The 24,026-nt window shown below is 42.3% G+C and overlaps 1 protein-coding gene and 1 long non-coding RNA gene across 12 annotated transcripts in view; both read right to left on the bottom strand.

Moving 5' to 3' along the window:
* The window catches only part of KAT6B (lysine acetyltransferase 6B), a 204,435-nt gene that overhangs the window by 123,604 nt on the left and 56,805 nt on the right, over positions 1-24,026 (bottom strand). The gene's annotated exons all lie outside the window — the stretch shown is intronic.
* LOC116269452 lies at positions 14,174-16,219 on the bottom strand. Its single transcript, XR_004176979.1, has 2 exons — positions 15,474-16,219; positions 14,174-14,559 (listed from the first exon to the last, which is right to left on the bottom strand). It is a non-coding gene; the product is annotated as an uncharacterized LOC116269452 (long non-coding RNA).

Here is a 24,026-nt window from a genome sequence, read left to right as displayed (position 1 = left end):
CGTGAACAAGGAAACAAACTTGTTGACAGCAAGACTTAGAGCTGAAAGGATACAGAAGAGCTGAAACTACCAAGAGCCCTGCACACTGACGGCATGTGAGAACAGAAATGATGAGTAAAGAGGAGCTATGGGGTAGAGAGAAGGACACGAAATACAGATTGAGGGAGCCAACAGAAGAAAGGAGAGAGCAGACAGGCTATGAGCAGAGGACGCCCAAGAGAGACAGAAGAGCAGGGATGGACGGGTGGGCAGATGGATGGGTGGGTGGAGGGATGGGTGGACAGGAGGACAGGAAGAGCCAGAGTGAGTATGCAGTCCTCCTAGCACTTCTTTGATTTCTGACAAGTTTTCAGCTCTCTTTTTAACAAATGATTTTCCATGCCTTTCAACCAAAATGAGCCTAACCAAAATGACATTAAAAACGTTACTTCTATAAGACTAAAAATTGAAATAAAAGACAAGTTTTTAAAGATCTTCTAAAAGACAATTTCTTAATTTAGATTTGTTTTTGCTTCTTCAAATCCCAGTTCCTCCCCACAAACTGATGGGAATCTCTGAATTTCTCCATCCCCAGTACTCACAAACAGAACAATCCCAGTCAGAAGAGGATTTGCCTATTAGCGACGCTATCTCCACCAAGACAGCAGCCTTATTAAATTACAACTGTTTGAACAAGGTCAAGCACTCAGAGTTTAATTCAAAGTGTTTCCAGGTATAATGCTGTCAGGTCAACTTAAACAAGCCAACAGAGGCTTGGAGCCTGATTAAATATTAAAACAGAATCTTTCACATCTGTTTTTACCCAAGGATGAAATTACTGTACATCACTTCAATCAGCTCATTAATACACTACACACACATCTTGCCTCAAAGGTTACAGGAATATCAATGCTTCAGAGGCCTGCAGTGAAACCTGCCCACACAGCCAGAAGTGAGGTCACTGCATACTTTACAGAACGTCAATATTTCTTTATAAAATGTGAGAGATAATCAGTTAGACATAGAGACATTTTAAATTAAAGGATGAAAACCTCCATGAAGTTAAGCCAGTTGCTTTTGATCTGAACCTTTTCATCATTCAGTTGGCTTTGATAGGTAACTTGATAGCACACATTGAGCAAAAATTTTGATTCAACAGTAATTATTTTATAAAATGGAGGGTTGTCACATCCAAAGAGAGGGTCATGTTGATTACATTTTTTAACTTACAAAAGCACAAATATAAAATATAAAAGATATTTTAAGTATAAAAGATATTTAAGATTTTATACTTAAAATATCTTTTATATACATAAACATTTCAAAGGACACACACTGAGGACACTCAAGAATATATACTTTCATGGAGAATTAGGTGAATGAGCAATTGAGAATTTTCTGCTTTTAAAACTCCTATAACAAGGAATGACACCTGGACAAACAGTCAAGAATCACTTAGAATAGGTCTCTGTTTAACCCCACTCCCCCAACATCTGCACTCAGTGAATCATTCTTCAACTGCTTTGTAGCACTATGTGGTAGGCAGTGACGGCTATTAGCTGGGACTGCTATGCACATCTCCCACCCGTGCCTCGTCTTCTGGTATATCACCCCCTTTCATCTGGGAACCTCACTAGTCCTTGACAGTTGTCAAACACAGTGCCCTCGCCTCCTAGCCAGTCGAGTGAGCACACTCTTCAAACCATAGTCCTCATGACCTGGGTGACAGTCTAAAGCGTGGGCACATGCCTCCAACAGGCTGCTTCTACACGTGCGCTGGGAGAGGAAAGTCTTTAGGGTTGCCCACCTGGCAGAAGGTATGGACAGCCATTTTCCCATCCCCAACAAGACAGCCAACAGGCAAAACGCAAAACCTACTCATAGACAGAGGGAGCAGAGCTCAAGATGTACAAAAACAGGGCTGACCACATCCTCTGAGCAACTGGAGCCAACTGGGCCCAATCCACCTCTACTTTCTGTTTTGAACATTAGGTGTCTCTAGCTAAGTATGATATGTATTCATTAATAATATATTTTAATACGATATTTTAAATTAGTTCAATATAGACAAGGATGATGAATTTTAAATATTTAACACTTGACCAAAAATAATGATGTTAGTATCAATGGTACTTGTGAGGTCTGTTTCATTGCGATACTGCCCTAAAGTCCTTAATTAATGTTTACATTATCTGTGTTTAGGTATGTTAGTAATAAAAAAAATCTGAAAAGGTATTCTGACCCAAAGTACAGATAAAATCACACTTGGTCTAAGAATCCTACTGACTTCTCTCTTTTCTGAAGTTCTACAGAACTTACTTAACACTATAGAACACTACCTAGAGATTTTTATCTTGCTCTGCTTTCTTACTGTTTAATGTGTAATTGATTTAAAGTTTTATTAACTGTTTTGCTATGTTAAAAACAATAAAGGTTGCTTAAATATAAGATATTTTAAATTAGTTCAATACAGAGTAGGATGACAAATTTTAACTATTTAACATTTGACCAAAAATAATGATGCTGGTATCAACGTCACTTGTGAGATCTGTTTCATGGTAATACTGCCCTAAGGTCACTTACTTACTCAGGAGTAAAGGCCAAATTTACACCCAAAAAAGGGTGATTGTGGAGTAACAAAACCTTCAAAACCCAACTTAAACACTGCAGGCTAAGGAAAAATTATTCAAGAACCATTTGTGAGAAGTTGGAGTTTTAAAAATTCATTTAGAGGTCATGCGCGCTGGCTCACACCTGTAATCCCAGCACTTTGAGAGGCCGAGGTGGGTGGATCACCGGAGGTCAGGAGTTCGAGACCAGCCTGGCCAATATGGTGAAACCCCATCTCTACTAAAAAACATACAAAATTAGCCGGGCATGGTGGCAGGCACCTATAATCCCAGCTACTCGGGAGAGTGAGGCACGAGAATCGCTTGAACCCAAGAGGCAGAGGTTGCATGAGCCGAGATCATGCCATTGCACTCTAGCCTGACTGACAAGAACAAAACTCTGTCTCAAAAAATAATAATAATAATAATTCATTTAGAATTTTAGAAATAGCAGTTGTTTCCAGGAATACATGAAAAACATTTTATTTCTTTGAATTCATTGATACTTTTTTTTTTTTTTTTTTGAGACTGAGTCCTGCTCTGCTGCCCAGGCTGGAGTGCAGTGGCGCAATCTCAGCTCACTGCAACCTCCGCCTCTTGGGTTCAAGCAATTCTCTTGCCTCAGCCTCCCAAGTAGCTGAGATTACAGGTGCCCGCCACCATGCCCGGCTATTTTTTTTTTTTTTTTGTATTTTTAGTAGAGACAGGTTTTCACCATGTTGGCCAGGCTGGTTTCGAACTCTTGACCTCAAGTGATCCACCCACCTCAGCCTCCCAAAGTGCGAGGATTACAGGCATGAGCCACCGTGCCCAGCCGGTTGATTCTAAATAAAGGAATGATTTGGGACATGAAACTCAAAGGTTCATTTGCCCTCCCCCCAGCATATGATTACATTTGAAACTGAAGGTTACTATAAGCACACAACTGTCTTAGCCTTCTTTTTTCTGCTATAGCACAGTAATAGACAGTATTTCAGTAGGAAAACCATGGGACACAGAGCCAGGACACCCAAGTGGAAGTTCTTTCTCTGTCATTGACTGGCCTTGTGAAAATAAAACAGTTCAAAACTTCTTTTGAACCTGTTCTCTTAACTGCATGAGACTAATGCCCACCTTATGCACTATATAAGACAGCAGTGAACAGGAATTTGAGGCTATGGTGAGCAATGATCAGCCACTGCACTCCAGCCTTGAGTAACAGAGTAAGACCCTATTCCCTAAAAAAAAAAAAAGATTAAAAATTTAAAAAGACAGCGGTGAAGACCCACTGAGACAATGTTAGAAAAAACAAAACCAGTGCCATTTGAAAGCAATATACAAATGTAAGTTGCAGTCTCCTGTCTACAGAAAATAAATGAATTTGTGTCATGTGCCATGTACAAACATGATCTTAGTCATCTTCTAGGAGAAAACAAAGCTCAAAGAGGCTACTCTTAACTTGTGCAAAGTCATAGCACAGGTAGAAGCAGCAGCTCAGTCCAAAGCCCACATCCTTCCCCTCACCATGCTGCCTCCAGTAACTGCAGAACAAGGAAGCTGTACTCCTGGACCCACTGAGGATCCGAATCCTAGGTGCTTTTCCCTTTTCATACCAATGCGTTTCACGTTTGTTAAAAAGGTAAACATTTTACAATAAACACTTCATTGCTGTTCTTTTTTTTTTTTAACCAAAGAAACATGTAGATTTATTGTTGACAAAGAAAAATTCCAGCAAACACATATGAGGGCCTACATGGTGTTTTGCTAAACAAAATAATTGAAAAGTATGTTTGTTATGCTTCCTATGGCTAAAAATCCTAATTTAACATGGCAAAAATAATCTGCAAATGAATTATAGCTAATTGCCTATGGTGCTTTCAAGTTCTAAAGAATGAAACAGCCCCCAAAATTTCCATTTTTAGAGCCATAGATTCCTAGTGTTCATTTACTGAGTGTAAGCAGTTATGAAGACATTTAAATTTTTAATAGTATGTATTTCTTTAAAGAAAAGCTGAAACTTCCTGTTTAGTGATTTAATCACAACACAAGTTGAAAGCATTTAAAAATCAAGTACCTATTGGATGAAGTTCACTGCTAAGACACAGAATAGATGCTGGCCCATCTTTTATATTCTGTAGGATGCAAACTACATGCCTTGCTAGGGGGTAACAGAAAAAAGAAAGTTGCCTGGTAGTGGTGACTTACTGAATTTTCTCTGCCCACAAAGCTTAATGCAGGTAAAATGACTTAGTTAACCAACGGGGCTGAGGGATAAGGGTTGTGCCTACCACTGTGGCCCCCACAGTGGAGAGGGCACTTTCGCCCCCACTCTAGGTCCAGCAGTATGCATTCTTCCCCAGGCAGAAAACAGGTACTCTAGGTGCACAATCAGATTACTTCCAGGACAGACACTTCTTGTCATGTTAGAGTGGGGAGTGGGGGAGAGGAAGGGTGCACAGGGGTGCATACCAGCATTTGCGTCTGTGTCGGGGCTTTTTTCAAGGCTGGAGAAGGATGCAGTGAAACCAGAAGACGGTTAGGCTCAGGATTATAATAAAAGCTTTCAAATACTTACAAAAAGGGCTCTCTGAAATCTTAAACCATCAAATTTAAACACTGGCAGTTAATAAAACACAAAGCTATTTGTTTAACAGAAAATAGAATCCCAATATGGCATAATCTTATACCATACACAAATTCACACTTGAACAAAATAATCAAGTAGAGTAAACCATACTAAATGTAAAGTCAATAAATTCTTTTCTTGATTGTTGACCCCACACACACACCAAAGAAAAGACTATAAGGGATTTAACAGAAGGAAATTAATCATCATAATACTTTGGTTCAATACTGATCTAGGGTGAGATAATTTGGGCATTAGTACAGTTTACGTGAAATAAGATTTAAAGCAGCACATTTAAAAGAAGCAGAATTCATTAAACAACCTCTCAAAAGGATCATTTCCTCTAATTATTGCTTTTATAACAGAAGACAAAGGCAACCCAATGTAAGTTCATAAAATCTACAATTAGCTGCCAAAATCTTAGCAGATAAAATTAGAAGAGAAAGCATATTTGGAAGCACAATTGGTAAAAAGTTCTGTTATCTTATTTCTAAAAAGGCATTTGCTCTTTCTACCCATGATCATTTAAAGTACACAAATAGGCCGGGTGTGGTGGCTCACGCCAGTAATCCCAGCACTTTGGGAGGTCAAGGCAGGTGGATCACTTGAGGCCAGCAGTCTGAGACCAGCCTGGCCAACACGATGAGACCCTGTCTCTATTAAAATACAAAAATTAGCTGGGTGTGGTGGTGCGTGCTGTAGTCCCAGCTACTCAGGAGGCTAAGGCAGGAATACCGCTTGAACCCAGGAGGCGGGGGTTGCAGTGAGCCAAGATCGCGTGCCACTGTACTCCAGCCTGGGTGATGGAGTAAGACCCCCATCTCAAAAATAAATAAATAAATAAATTTATTAATTAATTAAAAACTAAAGTACACAAATATTATGTACTAGATATTATGGTAGGCCCATGACAACAGAGGAATAAAAAGGCAAAGCTAAGCTAGGTGATCTAGCAGCATACAGTCCTAGAGAGAGGGGGTTTATAAAAGTCCTCACAATACTTCCAGACAAGTGTGCTAACCTGCGCTGTACCTAAGAAGCTATAGGAGAGAAAAGCAGCTGACTGGCTGACTAGAACATTTTCATATCTGGGCTGAGTCTTCAAAGGAAAAGAAAAAGAAGGAGTCTGAAAAACAAGGTTAAACAAGAGGGAAAGGTACATATCCCATATTCCAGGCAAAAACAACAACAACAACAACAAAAAAGCAGTGTGTGAAAGGATACAGAGTTAGAATATTTTTAGGGAATCTTTGGACAGAGGAAGGGGATAAGAGGGAGTCATGCTGGGGAAGGTAAAGCTGGAAAGATTGATAGGAACAAGATTAAGGGCCAGGCGTGGTGGCTCATGCCTATAATCCCAGCACTTGAATCCCAAGAGTTCGAGACCAGCCTGGCCAACATACTGAAACTTCATCTTTACTAAAAATACAAAAATTAGCCAGGCATGGTAGCTCACACCTGTAGTCCCAGTTACTCGGGTGGCTGAGGCACGAGAATCACTTGAACCTGGGAGGTGGAGGTTGTGGTGAGCTGAGATCACACCACTGCACTCCAGGCTGCCTGGGCCACAGAGAGTCTGTCTCAAAAAAAAATAAGGAATAAGATTAAGAAGAAGAGTGTTTCGGTCAAACTGTGGAATTAATTCAAGCTTTTTATGCCTTACTCATAGGGCCTATTGGGAAGATATTTAAGACCTGATCAAAATCTGTCATATTATTTCCTAAACTTTTCAGTAGTACACAACTGATGTTTTAACCAGAATAATAATAATAATAATATGGTTAAAGGGCAAAGTGAAAAGGCAACTTATGAATGGGAGAAAATATTTTCAACCAAATATCTGATAAGGCATTGATGCCCAGAATATATAAATAACTCCTACAAATCAAAAACAACAACAAACTAATCCAATTAAAAAATAGGCAAAGCACTTGAAAAGACATTTCTCCAAAGAAGATATACAAATGGCAAATGGCCAAGAAGCACATAAAAAGATGTTCAACATCACTAATCATTAGGGAAATGCAAATCAAAACCATAATGAAATATCACCTCGGACCCATTAGGATGGCAAAAAAAAAACAAGTATTGATAAGGATATGAAGCAATGGTAACCTCTGTGCACTGCTGGTGGGAATGTAAAATGGCATAGCTGTTATAAATAACAGTTTGGCGGCTTCTCGAAGAATTAAAAGCAGAATGATGATCCAGCAATCCCCTTCTGGGTATATAGCCAAAAGGATCTCAAGGAGATTTCTGCTTATCCATGTTCACTGTAGTAGTGTTCACAGGAGCTGAAAGGCAGAAGTGTCCTAAATGTCCACCAACAGACAACTAGATAAAGCGAATGTGGTCTATCCATACAATGGAATATTATTCAGCCTTAAAAAGAAGGAAATCTTGTCACATGCTACAACATGCATGAACCTTGAGGACATTAGGCGAAATAAACCATTAAGAAAAAGACAAATACTGCATTATTTCACTGATGTGAGTTGTTGAAAGTAATCAAACTCTTAGCAACAAAAAGTAGAATGGTGGTTGGTAGAGGCTGGCAGGAGCAGGGAATCAGGAGTTGCTTCCTGGGTACAGAGTTTCGGTTTTACAAGATAAAAAACCTCTAAAGATCTGTTGCACTAACTGTTGCATATAGTTAACGTTACTGTACTACACACTTAAAAATGGTTAATATGGTAAATTTAATGTTATGTGTTTTCTTTAACCATAATAAACAAACAAACCAAAAATAACAACATGGCTGGACACGGTGGCTCATGCCTATAATCCTAGCACTTTGGGAAGCCGAGGCGGGTGGATCACTTGAGGTCAGGAGTTTGAGATCAGCTGGTCAACATAGTAAAACCCCGTCTCTAATAAAAATACAAAAATTAGCTGGGTGTGGTAGTGCATGCCTGTAGTTCCAGCTATTCGGGAGGCTGAGGCAGGAGAATGGCTTGAACCCGGGAGGCAGAGGTTGCAGTGAGCCGAGATCGTGCCATTGCACTCCAGCCTGGGCGACAGAGGGAGACTCCATCTTAAGGGGGGGAAAAAAGAGAGAAAAATATGATTAAAGGCTGCAAAGTTTCAGGCCAATTCATAAGGGGTCCCTATTGCCAATATGGGGACGTGACCTTTATTATTAGCTGTATGTTACGTCAGCAAATTTAGTGTTCAAGCTGTAGTAAAATTTCAAATTTCTCAGCCAACACAGTAATTGCTGGCAAGTTGTATGCTTGAAACCTGCAGAGTATAAATAAGGGATGGTATGCTAAATTCTAAAATCCACTCCAGTCTACTGGGGTTGAGATCGTTGATTCATTTTGCCATCATGGAAGGCTGTTTCAGGATTTAGTAACATCAAAACCACAAATTTTGGCTGGGCATGGTGGCTCATACCTATAATCCCAGCACTTTGGGAGGCCAAGGCGGGCAGATCACCTGAGATCAGGAGTTCGAGACTAGCCCGGCCAATATGGTGAAACCCCGTCTCTATTAAAAATACAAAAATTAGCCAGGCGTGGTGATGCATGCCTGTAATCCCAGCTACTCGGGAGGCTGAGGCAGGAGAATTGCTTGAACCCAGGAGATGGAGGTTGCAGTGAGCTGAGATTGCATCATCGCACTCCAGCCCAGGTGACAAGAGTGAAACTCTATCTCAAAAAATAAAACAACAAAACACTAATTTCTAGCCAGTGTTTTAAAAATAAAATATTATCTTAAATAAAGCCAAACTTTCAGTTATTAAAAAGTCTAGTCTAAATCCAAACTCATTTTATCTAATGTCAAGCTTTTCCCCTAAGAACAGCAGTGAGGAAAAAGAGAGGGTTCCAAGGAATGAAAGGGGGTAAGTGTGAGGAAAGCAAAAGGTCTACCCACTTGTCTGTGATCTGGTCCTGCAGCCTGTAAAATATCTTCCACCATTTGCAGGAGTCCACATAACAGCTCTCTCTAGTGAGACCCCTTTGCTGGGACCTCCATGTTGTCTGATGCAGGCAACGGGTGCCCTTTGACTCAGCTCTCAGTCTCCTCTCAGCTCCTGCCCCTGAGGAGCTCTTCACCCACGACCTCTTTCTGCTGGGGGCCTAGCCCTGGGAGGCAGCCTTCACAGGCAGGACAAGTCTTTCAAAAAGACTTGGGCCAGCTGTCCTCCATGCAGACCACCAGGCCCACAGGAAATGTCAAGCATTTTTGCTGCCCTCTCTCCATACACTGTCCCCAGGGGCAGCTCCAGCCACATGGGGGGCTTTCAGATGAGAGGAAGATACCTGTCTCTGTATTCACAGACATCCCCAAACTCCAGGAAAGCCACACCACACTCACTCAAGAACGCTTTCTCAGGAGTCCTTTCTAATCCCACAGTGGCACCTGGCTGGTACCTCTGTGCAGCTCGAGAAGATGTCAATACCCTCTTGCATTCAACCCTAATCTCTGAGTTATTCTCTTGAGGTCTTTCTCTAATGACTGGGGTAGGACAGAGAGAGGAGGAACCCCCATCTCCCCCAGGAAAGAGCTCCCTACCCCTAAGAGTTCCTTGCAAGGAACTGACTTATACTCTTCTCTTACACAGGCCAATTATGCTATGGGGGGTATAGCAGCTACTATGTGCACAAAAGGTGGTTAGAGGTATCGGTGCGAAATGTACAACAGTAAAGGCTAAGTCCATCTATATTAACACTGATGTGTGCAACCAGGACTATCCAGGAAGAAAATCTTGATAATTTTAGTAACTCCAGTGCCACTACTGTCACTGCCTTTATTTTGGAGACAGGGTCTCTCTTTGTCCCCCAGGCTGCAGTGCAGTGGGGCAAACATAGCTCATTGCAACCTCAAACTTCTAGGCTCAAGGGATCTTCCTACCTCAGCCTCCCGAGTAGCTGGGACTACAGGTGCACACAAATTAGCCATGCCTGGCTAATCTGTTTACTTTGTGTAGAGACTGGGTCTTGCTTTTATGCCCAGGCTGGTCTCGAACTCCTGGGCTCAAGTGATCCTCCTTCCTTGTCCTCCCAAAGTGCTGGGATTACAGGCGTGAGCCACCACACTCGGCCTGTCCCTGCATTTTCTAACACTCTGTTCAGATTCAAACTCCAGGTGGAAGCAGTCAACAGGCTAAGCTTAAGAAGCATGTCCACCCCTGCAGTTCCTAGGAGGCAAGAACAGAAAATGCTCATTTGATCTCTGCTGGCTTCCACAGCAAAAGGTAGAACCTACCAGGACTCATCATTGGGCAACCTAGAGTGGACAGCAGATGTCCATTACAGACATTCCCTATCTGCTTCCTTAAAGAACTCAGAATATCTGTCAAAACAACACTGGCAATGATATACAATGTTAATTCTGTCAGTCCACATTACATGCCAATATTGTTCCAACTAAAAAATAATTTATAAACGCACAGCTCTGATCACTACCACAATCTGCCATCATCAGTCAGAGTCAACAAAAAATGAAAGCTCCCAGAAGGGCTAAAATCCTTAATGCAAGGCTGATGACAAAGACGGCAGGAGATTATTTAATTTTTTAATGTCGGATCATGTTAACTGCCATGCTTAAATTTGCAAATTGTTGCTTGTTAAAATATCCATTTACTAAAATGATAAATAATACATGTTGTGACACATTAGTGAAACTGTTATTTTTTAAAGCATCACAGACACAGATGAATTACCATTTCGGTGCAAACCCTTGTACCATTTAGGGAAAAACAAGAGGATCTGTTAAGTTACATCGTGGCAGAAAAATCAAGAGTTGCCACCACATTTCCCTACCCCAAAATGACCCTCCACATTTCAGATTCTTAAGGTCAGCTCAGCGAGGCATGTGCAGAGCCAAAAACCAGAGCCCAGAAAGTTGACTGAAGGCTTCCTGCCAAAGGCAGCCCTTGCAGTAGCAGCACCAGCTAACATCAAGGTCGAGCTGGCAATGGAAAGGTGGCCAGGTTTAAAAGAAATGCTGTCAGGAATTGCCAGGAATAAAGAAGCCATTCCAAATTGCACTATAGCAAAGGAAACAAGGATCACAGCTTTCCCCAAACAATGTTCATCCATTTCATCCCCTACTAATCTAGCTCAGTAAACCTCTCATGTTCAATTTTACCTCTTATATATATAGAGCTCAGCTCTTTGCTTTTATTGAATGGGGATACATACTGGAATCTCCTTTGAAAGATAAATGGTTATTTGCAAATGCTGAAAGGCAGAGAGTAAAAACAAATTTTGTAACACAAATATAATTTTGAAATTCAACCATTTATATGCCAAAAAAAAAAAAACCCCAAACTGTGTTCTATCTACCTTTAACTCAAGATTTGAACATGTATCATAAAATCCTTAGAAAATAAAGTGACTGTATTTTAAAAATCAAACCCATGATGGTACAAAAAAATACTTGGTAACCAAAAGATTAAATGTAAAACATGAGCTCACTGACTCGAGGTCAAATTTCTAAATTCGGCATTCTCAGCTCTTCATGGTCTGTCCCTAACCTACCTTTTTCTATTTTACTTCCTACAGCTTCCCTTTAACAGATGTGTCCTCCGAGAAAACTATACTACTCAGTTCCTCACATTCTCCCGTGTGCATTTCTGTTTGTTTTGAGACGGAATCTCGCTCTGTCACTCAGGATGGAGGGCAGTGGCCCGGCTAATTTTTTGTATTATTAGTACAGACAGGATTTTGCCATGTTGGCCAGGCTGGTCTCAAACTCCTAGCCTCAAGTGACCCGCCTGCCTCAGCCTCTCAAAGTGATGGGATTACAAGTGTAAGCCACCATGCCCGGCCTCCTGTATGCATTTGTAAGTGGTGGGCCCATCTCCCTTTCCTTCTGAATATCTCCTTAAAAATTACATGTCCAGGCCAGCTCACTTGAGGTCACGAGTTCAAGACTAGCCTGGCAACATGGTGAAACCCCATCTCTATTAAAAACACAAAATCAGCCAGGCGGCTGGCATGTGCCTGTAGTCCCAGCTACTGGGGGAGGCTGAGGTAGGAGAATCACTTGAACCTGGGAGGCAGAGGTTGTGGTGAGCCAAGATTGCACCACTGTACTCCAGCCTGGGCGACAGAGTAAGACTCTCTCTTTAAAAAAAAAAAAAATCACACGTCCAAATTCTCCGTTTCCTACAGTGACCAGCTCAAATGGCATCTTGGCTGAGTGCGCTCTCCTTCTTCTGCCTCCCACAGCCCTGGCAATGAGCTACACTCCATACACCTTATCCCTTCTTGAAGAGTAATCTTTGGTCAAAAAGCCACTACTGAACTGTGAGTTCATCTTCACAACACAGCTCTTACTTATGGAGAGACACTCACACTATGCCCTGTTGACACAGGATCCAAGCAGAGCCTGCCTCCAACCTATGGCAGGTCATCTGCTGCCTGACTTGTGTAAATTCCTCAGATTTAAAAGCCCATTTACTCCTTTGGCTCTTTCCCACTAGGGCTTAGCTCTCTCCCAAAACAATGAATTTTTCTTTCAAAGACACTGAATAAGGCTCCTTGATTTGATCTATTTTCTGCCTCCCATCCACTGAGCCTCGCTCCAAGGTACGCCCAGTCCAGTATAAAAAGTCCGGCACCACCTTGCAGGGTGAGAATTTCAACCTCTTTACACAGATGCAAAGGTTCCCATGAGGCAACTGGCCCTGGGTTCTGGAGTTTGGCTCCTCCCTTGTCTTGGACCTCAGTTCTCAATTCTCTCCCACTGAATCTTCATAGCTACTTAACTTCTTAATGAAGCTGAAAGCTCTATCAACCATCCAGGCCTTAAAGTTCTCAAAGCTTAATATCAAGCATAATCACCCAAGTGGAGAAATGGATCAGACATCAGAGACATCCAGGCAACCTTATCTTGTCTAAAAAATATAAATATGTATTTTAAAAATTTTTCATTACACAATAATGGAATACAATTTCACTGTAAAAATCTGACAACATAGATGATACAAAGTCCCCACTGACACTTCCTCAATCCCATCCCATGTCTGTCTTAGAGTCTTTTATCCATGTATTTACATATCATCCTTCATCAAATCTAAGATCTTATCACTTGTGGTTTTTTTTTTTTGAGACGGAGTCTTGCTCTGTTGGCCAGGTTGGATGGAGTGCAGTGGCACGATCTCGGCTCACTGCAAGCTCTGCCTCTCGGGTTCACGCCATTCTCCTGCCTCAGCCTCCCAAGTAGCTGGGACTACAGGCACCCGTCACCACGCCCGGCTAATTTTTTGTATTTTTAGTAGAGACGGGGTTTCACCGTGTTAACCAGTATGGTCTTGATCTCTTGACCTTGTGATCTGCCCGCTTCGGCCTCCCAAAGTGCTGGGATTACAGGTGTGAACCACCATGCCTGGCCGATCTTATCACTTGCAATGTGCATTATGCTTCACTAAGAAAGAGTTTAAATTAGTAAACTATGTCACCAATTGTTAGATACACTGATTTCAGAAATGTTAAAAAACCTGAAAGGCATGTTTTAGAATTTACAAAATACAATCCATATAAATTTTGAGCTTTACAAATATAAATGTAATAATTCTGTATTTTTTCTCACTAAAAAAGGAATCTGAGAGAGCCTCCCACATCAGTTGCATAAAGATCTACACCACACTCTTATATACTTTTTAGGTACTGCATTCTATATGCTGGCTGTACCACTTGTACATTTAATCATTCCAATATTTCACCATTCCAGTGCTGGAATGAGCATGTGTTCATGTGCATTTCACTAGACGTAAAACTACCAAATTAAAAGTACGTGATTTTATTTTCAAAGATACAGCCAAACTACCTTCTCCAAAAAGGTCTGAACAATTTATATGCTCAGGATATGAAAGTACACCAATTTTTCCTCATTGCTGCCAAATAATATTATTCTCTTTAATTTCTGCCAATCTGATGGGATAAAATCATATCTGGTTGCGTGTAATTCACTAATTATTAATGAAGTTAAGCATCTCTTTGTATTTATTGGCCATTTGTTCCCTTTCTGTCAATGCCTTTTTATATCTTTTGCCCATTTTTCTAGTGTTTTCTTATTAATATGCAGAAGCCTCTTTATATACTCTGTATTTATCCTTTGTGTATTGCACATGGCCTATTTTCCCCTAGTCTGTTATTTGTCTTTTAATTATATTTGTGATTTTGTCTTTGGTGATACAGACATTCCGAATCTTTTAATGGTCAAATTTATTCATCACTTCCCAGCTATACCCAAGATTACTTACATGTAGGTAATATTTTCTTCTAACATGAAACCCATTCTTTGTAAACTTCACTGGGTTCTGGCCTGGCAGTGCTTGAAGGGATGGATATGAGACACACTCGTACAACCCACACACTGGAGAATTTCCATACAGCTATCCTGACCCCACCTCTGTAAGAGGTAAGTGTCAGTCAGTGCTCTGCCAGCCTGTGGGCACTATATTTCAGGAAGGACCAGCCAGTTCTCTTTTTTTTTCCAGACAAGATCTCACTCTAGTCAACCAGGCTGGGCTGCAGTGGCACAACCATGGCTTACTGCAGTCTCAGTCTCCCCAAAGTGTCTCAGCCCAAGGCATTGGAATTATAGGCACACGCCCCACACCAAACTACCTTTTTTTTTTTTTGAGGTGGGGTCTTGCTATGTTGCCCAGGCTGGTCTCAAACTCCTAGGCTCAAGCAATCCTCCTGCCTCAGCTTCCCAAAGTCTTGAGATTACAGGCAGGAGCCACTCCACTCGGCACTAGTTTCCTTTCTTAACATCAAAGCCAGAAGCCTAACCCATTCCAGGCTACATATGTGTGCCAGCCTGGTCATCCTGACATCATGACTCAAAAACAGATAACAGGCTGGGCATGGTGGCTCACGCCTATAATCCTAGCACTTTGGGAGGCTGAGGCAGGTGGATCACCTGAGGTCAGGAGTTCAGGACCAGCCTGGCCAACATGGTGAAACCCCATCTCTACTACAAATACAAAAATTAGCTGGGCATGGTGGCATGCGCCTGTAATCTCAGGTACCCAGGAGGCTGAGGCAGGAGAATTGCCATAACCCGGGAGGGAGAGGTTGCAGTGAGCCGAGATCGTGCCACTGCACTCCAGCCTGGGCAACACAGAAAGACTCTGTCTCAAAAACAAAAAACGAAAAACAGAGACTAAAGCCTTGCCACACAGAGAGACAAACATCCCACCACCCATGGCTCAGTCTCTGGGCCAGGAGCGTCTGGACACCCTGTGGCAAGACTGTCACCCCGCCTCTCTCTCCCGTAGACTCAGATGTAACATACTGCCTCAGAACTGCATCCCTGACCTGGTACAAACAAACCCCAGGGTACTGGGTAACTCTGATGACTAGATCCTGGTCTGACAGGCCCAAATGCCAAGGTGCGGTCCCTGTGAGACGGTCCCCTGTCCCCAGATAGACGGTGGAGAAAGGTTGGCTCTTCTCCCTTCACATCTGCACTATGAGATCAGGTCTTTGATTCCACTGCATTCTGCTCCCCACTGCTGACATGGTCTCCTTCACAAGATACGCTATAACCTACTGCCCAGCCTGTCCAAGCTTCACACATCAGGCCCTCAGGACTCACCCAACTGCCAGAAAGAGGGCCCAGGACAGTTAGGTTCCAAGTTCCCTGACTCCAAGCAGGGCGAAGTGAGCTCTGGTTCCTGGGTCAGTGTAATACACTGAGTTATGGATGGGCCAGAGGTTGGTGGGAACACACACCCTCTGCGATACATGAATTATTTAGTCAAGAACACAGCACTTAATGGGCAGGTAAGGTGGCAGCACAGAGTAGGAGCAGATGCAGCCTATGTTTCTGTGGCTTATCCTTTGCCCCTGGGTTTCCACCTAAAAGCATCAGCTTGCACAAAGCCAAATCCTACTGTTTACAGCCTGATGATAACCCAGTTGGCATTCTGTGCTCTAAGTTACTCCCTCAGAAAGAGCTTCCCCTGGCCGGGCGCGGTGGCTCACGCCTGTAATTCCAGCACATTGGGACGCCAAAGTGGGAGGATCACAAGGTCAAGAGATCAAAACCATCCTGGCCAACACAGTGAAATCCCATCTCTACTAAAAATACAAAAATTAGCTGGGCATGGTGGCAGGTGCCTGTAGTCCCAGCTACTCGGGAGGCTGAGGCAGGAGAATCGCTTGAACCTGGGAGGCAGAGGTTGCAGTGAGCCGAGATCATGCCACTGCATTCCCGCCTGGTGACAGAGCAAGACTCCATCTCAAAAAAAAAAAAAGAAAGAAAGAGCTTCCCCTTGACCTTTCAAGGCCTCCCCAGCAGGACTCAAAATAGGCAGCTCCACCTAAGTCCCACTCACCTCTGGGTCCTCCACAATATTTACTACACCTCTTTATCCTAGAAAACATTTTCTAAATATTTGTTCAATTAATTATGTTGGAATTATTTCTGGAATTAATTTTTGCCTCCCCAAAGTTCATATCTAGCACATTTAAGTTGCATAAACTTGCATCTTTATTAAAGAAATGTCTCATTAGGTCTAATAGCAATATTATCCACTATCAACTTCAGATTTAAGCAGCCTCAACTTCCCAACCAAAAAGAGGAATCTTGAGAGCTTCAGATGGCATTAAACTAAATGGAGATTTTCCTCAGATTCTAAATCTGTGCTGTCCAACACAATAACCACTAATCACATGTGACTATAAAAATTGACATTTTCTCCTTTGGGAGGCTGAGGCCAGGAGTCCAGACCAGCTTGGGCAACATAGAGAGACCCCATATCTACAAAATTTTTTAAAAATTAGCCAGGTGTGGTGGCTGAAATCCCAGCTACTCAGAAGGCTAAGGCAGGAGGATCACTTGAGCCCAGGAGGTTGAGGCTGCAGTGAACCATGATGGCACACTGCACTCCAGCCTGGTTGACAGAGCAAGACCTTGTCTCTAAAATAAATAAATAAATAAATAAATAAATAAATAAATAGATAGATAGATAGATAAAATTTAATTTTCAAGAAAATTAAAATTTTAGTTTCTCAGTCTCAGCCACATTTTAAGTGCTCAATAGCCACATGTGGCTGGTGGTTACCATACCATATTGGACTGTGCAGATACAGAAAATTTCCATCATCAAAGAAGGTTCTTTAGGATAGCGCTGCTCCAAATGCATTAAAAATCTTGAAAACCAGCCGGGCAGTATGGCTCACCCCTGTAATCCCAATATTTTGGGAGGCCAAAGATGGCGGATCATTTGAGGTCAGGAATTCGAGACCAGCCTGACCAACATGGTGAAACCTGTCTCTACTAAAAATACAAAAAATTAGCCAGCATGGTGGCCCATGCCTATAACCCCAGCTACTTAGGAGGCTGAGGCAGGAGAATCGCTTGAACCCAGGAAGCAGAGGTTGCAGTGAGCCCAGATCACGCCACTGCACTCCAGCCTGGGTGACAGAGCGAGACTCCATCTCAAAAAAAAAAAAAAAATCCTGAAAACCCGAAGAATCCTTAGCTTATAGCTAGTATCAGATCTTCAAAGTACCATAATTAAATTTAAAAACACACTGCTTCTTTAATTAAAACAACATAAAGAAACACTCTCACTGATAAAGTAGGGCTTTTATAATAATAGATTTGTCTCATCACGATGAAAAATTTAAACGAAGCCTAAGTCTCATCTATCTTCGGTTGCCAAAGCTAATAGGCTATGCAGAGGGCAATGCATTCTTAGAGTTGCATGAATCCTTTCTCCTGACAGATAAAATTTCTGGTTAACAGTCACTGAGGAAACTAATCTTAATATAACCCTTAATATCCTGGGCTTGACTGGAGTATACAAACAACACCTAGAAAATTTTCAACCCAGGGATTTCAAAAGGTATGCACACAAAACCAAAAATACCAGCCGGGCGCGGTGGCTCATCCCAGCACTTTGGGAGGCCGAGGCAGGTGGATCACGAGGTCAGGAGATCAAGACCATCCTGGCTAACATGGCAAAACCCCGTCTCTACTAAAAAAAAAAAAAAAAAAAAAAAAAATACAAAACATTAGCCAGGTGTGGTGGCAGGCGCCTGTAGTCCCAGCTACTAGGGAGGCTGAGGCTGAGGCAGGAGAATGGCGTGAACCCGAGGAGGCAGAGCTGGCAGTGAGCCGAGATCACGCCACTGCATTCTAGCCTGGGCAACAGAGCGAGACTCTGTCTCAAAAAAAAAAAACAAACAAACCCAAGTCTTCTATGAGTTCAGAATTTGATGCTAGGTGGAAGGTGTCTATGAATATGTGAAGTGAGTATGTATGTTAGAATAAAGGAACTGTCTAAGTAGGGTGTGTCTTTTTCTCTCCCATCTCCATGAAATGCCAGTGTCTCCTAGCAGACAAAACACATATATAAGGGAGTTAGAGAAAAGAGGCCTTGTAATTCTTTTATAGACTCCTAGGAGCACTGAGACTCATTCAACAGCACGTGAGTACGAGTCCTGGAAGCACAGCTTCAGCACCTCAATAGAAAAGTTTTTTCCCTCACAGTGAAGCAATGAGAGGACTAACAAGCACATAATTTGTAAAAATCAAAACAGAATTGGATGAAGATGGGCAGAACGGTAGGCCTGGGGGCAGAGGACGAGGTCATCCAACAGTCTCCAGGTATAAAGTCTCAATTCTACGCATTCATAACGTGTATTGGTGATGTTCCCACTGGGCTGGCCACTACACTGTACAATCATAAAGTGAGCTTTAATTACCCAAGACCATTCACTTGCTCTTATGAGATGTGTTCCACCTGAAGGACTGCTCAAAAGGGTTACAAATGGCTCATAACTTTTTTCTGCTGGATCTTAAAGCCTACAACTTCCTACTAAAGGAAAGATCAAAGGAAATACATCTGTAAAATACTGCCAGAAGGGCAGCAGGAGATGTGGGGGGCAGCTAACAACTGACCTCGGTGATGTCAACCTTAACTGTCATTTCACCCTTTCCCCTTCAAACCATCCCGTGGTCCTAAAACCTTTATAATCCTTTTACACTTGACACTATTGTCCCGGAAGAGCTGTTTGTCTTCCTGAAATCAAACTGTATTTTCTCCTTTGGGAGCATGTACATTCTGTAAAAAGACAAGTAATCCTCAGACAGTGGCAAGCAGAACCATACTAGGCTCAGATACTGACCTTGACTTTACTGAAAAATGTTAAGTGGTAAAAATTTCATCAAGGTCAGGGAAGAACAAAGGAAGAAACTGTTTCCATGTTTTCCCTTCCATTTTACATGTGCATTATTTCGATCCCATAGCCAATTGTTTGTCATCTCTTTATAAACTCTCAGGAACTCAAGAGAAAATAGTACCTCAGTCACTCTCTCAAGAGCTACAAATGATGAGGAATACATTCCCATATATACACTATTATTCACTGAAATTTTTACTTAGCTGCTTTTAATAAAGAAAACCATATGGTTATGAAAAATATACTATAGGCAAGTTACTGATTCTGACAGAGCTTTCTTAAAATTCAGAAGAAAGTATGTGAACCAAACAAACATGAACACATCAACCCTCAGAAAAGATGTTTAAAGAGCAATGCAAAATGTTTTAACTGGACTTTATCAGGCTTCTTAAATACTACAGAATTTCCTTACTGAGATATTAGGGAAGAAATTAACTTTTAAAGACAATTGTTTAAAGTAAGCAATCTCACAAAATGTTTATCTAACAGAATCCAGGCATGCTGGCTACAGCATCTCTATTGACATACCTTTGAAAACCACAAATTATTAGGAAATAGGTCTAGAAACATGTGGCCCATGTAGAAAAAGTCTTTAACAAAGAAAGGTTTATTTCCAAATTACATTAGTATTCACAAGGTGGAACAACTTGTTACAGATGCACAGTATTAGTCTCATATACAACAATACCTTTACTAATAAGAGAATATGTCCAAATGTCACATTTCTTTTTTACAAAGCTAATTACCAGAGGTGAGAACTGATAGGCACAGGAATGAGTTCCAGGGTATCAGACAAGAGGATAGCTGAGGAATGAAATTACTGTAAAATATTAACTAAAAGTCAAACTTGCAAGAACATATAAAATATGCATCAGACAGTTTTAGGATGAGGTTAAGGAAAAGAGGCAGTGAGCCAGATTAATATTAATAGTAACAGGAAGAATAAGAGGAATCTCTGGTTGAGCAGGGAAGGAGAGACAGCAGGAAAAATCTTGAAGGGGCAGAGCTTTCAGCTCTTAAGTGAAGTTTAAGTGAAGATGGAGACTCCAACAGCCCCAGCAGACACATCCGCTTCAGGTGGAGAAGCAGCGGGAACAGCAGGTTCCTTTTGACTGTATTTCCCCATCCCATGGCACCCACCAAGAGTGCCTTCTAGGTCAACCTCAGAAGGAAGCCTCTGGTGCCTACAACTCCATCCCCAGCCAAGCGTGGTGGTTCACACCTGTAATCCCAACATTTCGGGAGGCTGAGGCAGGAGGATCGCTTTGAGGTCAGGAGTTTGAGATGAGCCTAGGCAACATAGCGAGACCCCATCTCTACAAAATAATTTTAAAAATTAGCCAGGCATAGTGACATGAGACTGTAGTCCCAACTACTTGGAAAGCTGACATGGGAGGATCACTGGAGTCCAGGAGTTCAAAGTTACAGTGAGCTACGATTACACCACTGCACTCCAGCCTGGGCAACACAGCAAAACCCCATCTCAATCAATCAATCTCCACCGCCATCTGTGTGCTGGTTAGTGGTATCCTTGCAACATAGGGTTTAACATGAAAATTCTGCATGAGATAACATGCAATTGTTTTCAGTATAATCAGTCAAAAAGTATCAATGAATGGTTTTAGATTCCTGTGTTTCAAGAGAGGGCAGAGCACAGAAGGCATGGGGCGTTTGGAGATGGCCAGAAGCCAAAGGCAGGAGGCAAAGGGCAGTGAAATCACCACTACTGAGTGACGTACAGGGTACAGGCCACACCTTACTTTATGCAGATTAACTCACTGAAGCCTCACAGTAACCTTACGGCCGAGGTGAAAGGAGTCAACTGGGGACAACTCTGATCCTTATAGCCCCCAAATCTTAGAAAAACGAGGCTGTCCAGTGAGAGTCCAACTATAAAACCCACAGGGGATATTACAGACACAGCCTCCTTAATGGCTGGGCACAGTGGCTCATGCCTATAATCCCAGCACTTTGGGAGGCCGACGCAGGTGGATCCCCTGAGGTCAGGAGATTGAGATCAGCCTGACCAATATGGTGAAATCCCATCTCTATTAAAATGACAAAAATTAGCTGGGTGTGGTGGTGTGCGCCTGTAGTCCCAGCTACTCCGGAGGCTGAGGAAGGATAATGGCTTGAACCTGGGAGGTGGAGGCTGCAGTGAGCCAAGATTGCACCACTGCACTCCGGCCTGGGTGACAGAGAGAGAGTCCGTCTCAAAAAAAAAAAAGTGTAAGATAAGGCCAGGAACAGTGGCTCACGTCTGTAATCCCAACACTTTGGGAGGCCGAGCCAGGAGGACTGCTTGAGTCCAGGAGTTCGAGACCAGCCTGGCCAACATGGTGAAACCCCATCTCCACTAAAAATACAACAATTAGCTGGGCATGATGGCACGCACCTGTAATCCCAGTTACTCGGGAGGCTGAGGCAGGAGAATTGCTTGAGCCTGGGAGGTGGAGGTTGCAGTGAGCTGAGATTGCGCCACTGCACTTCAGCCCAGGTAACAGACCAAAACTCCATCTCAAAAAAAGTATCAGTAAGACACACCTGAAGACCAGCAATTCCACCGCTAGGTATACAGCCAAGGGAAGTAAAAACATGTGTCCACACAAAGATATGTACACAAATGTTCATAGTAGTATCATTCATAACAGCCAGAAAGTAGAACTATCAATGTCTAACGAATGAATAAATAAAATGTGGTATATCCATACAAAGAACTATTATTTGGCAGTTATAAAGAATGAAGTACTGATACATATTACATCTTAAAAGAACCTGAAAAATTATGCTCAGTGAAAGAAGCCAATGATTTTTTTAAAAAAGGCCACAGACTACAGGATTCCATTTATATGACATGTCTAAAATACACAGTCATCAAGACAGAAAGTAGATCAGTGGTTGCCAGAGTCTAAGCAAAGCAGGACATGGGCAGTGATGATAATGGGTATAGGATTTCATTCCGGGGTAAGAAAACCGTTCTGGAATTAGACAGTAGTGAATGACTTTGTGAATATACTAAAAACCACTGAATTTATACACTTTAAAGAACTAAATTTTACGATACTCAAATTACGTCTCGATTTTTTTTTTTAATCTACCTTTATTTTTATTTTTATTTTTTGAGATGGAGTCTCGCTCTGTCGCCCAGGCTAGAGTGCAATGGCATGATCTCAGCTCACTGTAACCTTGGCCTGGGTTAAAGCGATTCTCCTGCCTCAGCCTCCCAATTAGCTGGGATTATGGGCGCCTGTTGCCATGTCCAGCTAATTTTTATATTTTTAGTAGAGATGGGGTTTCACTATGTTGATCAGGCTGGTATCAAACTCCTGACCTCAGGTGATCTGCCAACTCTGGCCTCCCAAAGTGCTGGGATTACAGGCATGAGCCACCGCACCTGGCCAGATCTACCTTTAGACAATAACATATCTAAACACTGTCCATTAGAAGGGGAGACTAGTCAGCACCAGAAGCTTAGAAAGGAAGGAAAAATCAAAAATGACACTGTCTAGGGGAGAAGCTTCAGTAACAGGGGGACTAAGAACCCTGAGCTCAGATCCATTGAAAGGCTTCTCGGAATGACATTAGCACTACAGAATTAATCCCAAGCTGCTGGCAAAGTGAACAGAGCCCCCTGAATTTGGGTAATATAGTAGCCCTAAGACCTCTTCTCAAAATCTCACATGCACCAAGCAAATCCCACAGAGCTCTGCTTCCAGTATCCTCCCCTGACCCAATACCATTTATTTCTCATTATAAATTATAAAGCTGCCTTTCAGGCCTTTTTAAGCCCAGTCAAGGCAGCTCCCGTGTCAAGAAGTGACCTGCTTCCATATTTTTGGACAACAGAGGATATGGGAAAACACTAGGATGGCCAACTATCCTAGTGTTCCTAGGGTTGTCCAGGCTATAGCACTCAAAGTCCTACAACCCAGAAAAACTCTCAGTCCCAGGCGACCCAGGATGGTTGATCATCCTAGAAAAGACCTTGAACTTGGTAACAATACTAAGATAATGTTTCCCTAATAAAGCAGATAATGTGTAGTGACTGATGCAAACCCATTCCCACCATCTTCTCCTTTGCCTTCTAACCAAAGAGACTGGGAAGCTAAGTTCTTGACATCCCAGACTACTTGCCAGTAGTGATAGTCGTATGGCTCAGCTTAAGCCAATGAAATATAAGCAGAAGCCTTGGGGAGTGCCTCATTTCCTGAATAAAAAGGAAGAAGTTTCCGATGTTACCCTTGGCACTTTCCCTCTTTCCTCTGTGGGAACAGAGAGCTGGGGCCTACGTATGAAGCAGCTATTTTGTGAGAATGAGATGAGCAAGTGAGTGCAAGGAAGGCCTCTATGCTAAAGATGGTGAAGCAGAAAGACCCTGAGCCACACATTGTTTGGCCAGACACCACTCACCATAATGCAAACATGTACCCTGGTTCACACCTCTGATCCCGGTAGCTTGCTACTCCTCTATGTAAAATGCCTTCCCTACTTTATGGATGGACTTTGACTTTAAATCTCAATCTAGAAGAAGCTACCTCCCTCTGCAAAGCCTTCCCCAGCAAAACAAATGTCTTTTTGTTGTTGTTGTTGTTGCTGTTGTTGTTTTGAGACGGAGTCTCGCTCCGTTGCCCAGACTGGAGTGCAGTGGCACGATCTTGGCTCACTGCAACCTCCACA

This window comes from Papio anubis, chromosome 11 (assembly GCF_008728515.1).
Source record: "Papio anubis isolate 15944 chromosome 11, Panubis1.0, whole genome shotgun sequence".
Lineage (NCBI taxonomy): Eukaryota > Metazoa > Chordata > Mammalia > Primates > Cercopithecidae > Papio > Papio anubis.
Note: the sequence above shows the minus strand (reverse complement) of the source record. Positions and strands in the feature narration are given on the sequence as shown.